Here is a 3,017-nt window from a genome sequence, read left to right as displayed (position 1 = left end):
ATTGAACCAAAACATGAACCAAACCGAAACGCTCTTAAAATAATCGGTTTTTAAAAACAATTCATGAACCGAATCGGTTTTTAAAGAACTAGTTCATGAACCGAACTGGTTTTTAGAACCAGTTTAAGAACCGAATCATTTTGAACCGAACCGAACCGTTTTCGAACCGAACCAAACCGTTTTCAAACCGAACCAAATTGATTTTTATAACTTTTTTTAAATTTTTAAATTTTTTCTTTTCAAAATAGGATCGACCCGAACCGGTTCCGAACCGAACCGAACCACTTCCGAATCACTTTTGAACCAAACCAATTTTGAATCGAATCGAACCATTTAAACCAATTCGGTTGGATTTTTCAAAAAATCCGGTTCGGTTCGATCCATGTCCAAGCCAGAAGAGCATCTGGTTGAACCATACTATCGAGTGATATGAGCAATGAAAGAATCCATTTCCATGCGAGAAACTCCACCTTCATCCATGGACCTATGAATGGCTTTTTTGAGATGCCTTGCTCTCTCCCGCATCTCATCACCTTCCTTTGTTTCCATCAACCTTCTCACAGCATTCTCAATAACTGATGCAGTCACCAACTCATCTCTCTTAGCCCAATCACTTACAACCAAACCAATCTTCAGCACTTGTGTTATCAAAACACTGTTTCTTTGCTGATCAGCGTGCATGGGCCATGTCGCTATTGGAACCCCCATGGTTATGCTCTCTATGCATGAGTTCCATCCACAGTTACTCATAAATCCTCCTGTTGAAGAATGGCTTAGAATTTCCAATTGGGGTGCCCAGTCTCTCACAACTAACCCCATTTCCTCAACTCTCTCTTCAAACCCATTTGGAAGCTTATGTCTTCTTACTTCATCTCCATTGAAGATGTCTCCTTTATCAGCATCTCTCAGCACCCAGATGAACTTTTGCTTGCTTTGCTCCAATCCAATTGCAATCTGTTCGACTTGTTCCTCTGTCAATGCTGTTGTCGTCCCAAAAGATACATATATAACTGATTTTGGCTCTTGTTTATCAAGCCACTCCATGCTTAAATGCTTTCCCTTTGAGTTTTTCTTCTCAATGGATAAAGGGTTGAAGGGCCCCAATGCCCAATGCTGCCTGTTACTCATGATCCGTTCCAACGATTCCATGTAAGGGCTTTCAAATGCCCTTGTTGTGTTGTAGATGTTCCCATTACTGAAATTATGGAAATCTACTTGTGAAGAAATAAAATCTAACATTTGGGATGGGATGAATTCGTCCAGAGAAGGAACTTCAGGGATAAGTGAGTTTTCTACTTGAGGCTTTCCCATTGCCTCCCAATAAAACAAGAAGGTAAAAAAGGCGGAGGAGCTGATAAAAGTGTAATTCTCTGCTTTTGTTATATTTTTTGTATCTTGTGCCACTGATGATGTTAGGGAGTCATGGATAACTATGACCCTTCTAGCTATAGATGAAAGGGATTGCAGAAGTGCTGCCACAGGCTCACGCAGATGTGAAGAGGCCTCAAAGCAAGGAATCATATGAGTTGGGAATTTGGTTTCTTCATTGGGGTTTGGAGGAGGGGAAGCAAAGGGAGGAACTTCAAAATCATGGAAATGAATGTTTGAAATGGATTTTGAGTCCCAACCTTGGACACGAACTGTGGCCTGTCGATTGTGTGGGTGTGCCAACATAATGAACAGGTATGTTGTGTGATAAGAATAGGCGTGACAGATGCAGAAGCGGATTGAGATGGCCTTGTGCTGGGAAAGGTATCACAACAACCACTACTTGGTTTTGATGAAAGGCATTCTTGTTATGGCTTTCACTATTGATTTGGTACTTAGAAGCCATTGGGAACTTTGGTAGCTAGAATCTGTTACTAAACTTGTGCACTAGATTAAGTAACATTTGTGTTGGATGTTGCTTTGCTAGGTGGTATGTTGGGTATTTATAGAATCACATATTAGAATTTAGTGGTTACTGAAAAATACAAGTATTTTAAAATGCAGCATGCGGCACGGGACATTTCATCATTGAGAAAATGTAATATTTATACGCGTGCTTTGATCATTTAGGAATAAATGTTTATTTCTGTTACTTGTTTCCAAAGTAATTGGCTTGTAAGAAATTTTTGTCAATAGACTGTTTACCGAAAGAATTTATAAGATAATTTCTTTTGACATTGAGTGTAATTTTGTTGGGAAAAAGCAAAAAAAATAAAATAAAAAAAATCGCTTGCTTTCTTGTCTAAGCACTATTTGAGGTGATATCATTTTGAAATTATCTTTGGAACTAACCACCTATAAAGACCTTGATAGATTAATTATGGATATACAACTAAGACAAAAGTGATACTTATAAATTATTTTCGTTTACAATCTTTTATAATTATATCTTAATCGTTGATTTTTGTCGATCAACGATTATAATTTATTGCAAATTAATAATTAATTAATATGTTTGATATTATTTGTAAAAATAATAATCGCTGATGGACAAAAATCAACAATTAAAATATAACTGTAAAATGTTTAAATAAATATTAGTTCTAAGTATAACCTTCCTTATTAACTAAAAGAGTCCATACCTAAAATTTCTATCCAACCCTTGTTGCCATATTTTGGTTTCCTACCGCGAACCCAGTTTGTGTCAGCTTTGAATTTAGAAAGGTGAGTTTGTGTCCCGCCCCCCTCCCAGAAAAAAAAAAAAAAGGGAAAAATAATGAACGGTGACTCTGATTTATGTTTCGCCATATTCTTGTCATATATAGCTTTGCCAAAAAAAAATTAAAAAAAAAATGTGGGGGAGAGGAGGAAGTTTGAGATTACGGGGATAACTTCAAAATTTTGCATTAAATTATATTGGGATATCACTGACCTTTATATTCAAATGGATTTCCGGCATGGTAAATTAAGCAGACCATGCTTGTTTGGTTGACATGGTTATTACGCAAAATTTCAGTAATTGATTAATTGAATCTTATTTGTAACACATATTTTAGAAATTCACACTGTAGTATCACTCAGCAAAAGTC

General features: G+C 36.5%; 1 pseudogene; it reads right to left on the bottom strand.

Annotated features, from left to right (window-relative positions):
• Nucleotides 1-417: 417 nt before the first annotated feature.
• LOC133290523 (zeatin O-glucosyltransferase-like) lies at nucleotides 418-1,834 on the bottom strand (annotated as a pseudogene).
• Nucleotides 1,835-3,017: the final 1,183 nt, after the last annotated feature.

Source organism: Gastrolobium bilobum, unplaced genomic scaffold (assembly GCF_033153095.1).
Source record: "Gastrolobium bilobum isolate Gb01-03AN ecotype WA unplaced genomic scaffold, APGP_CSIRO_Gbil_v1 utg57242, whole genome shotgun sequence".
Classification (NCBI taxonomy): domain Eukaryota; kingdom Viridiplantae; phylum Streptophyta; class Magnoliopsida; order Fabales; family Fabaceae; genus Gastrolobium; species Gastrolobium bilobum.
Note: the sequence above shows the minus strand (reverse complement) of the source record. Positions and strands in the feature narration are given on the sequence as shown.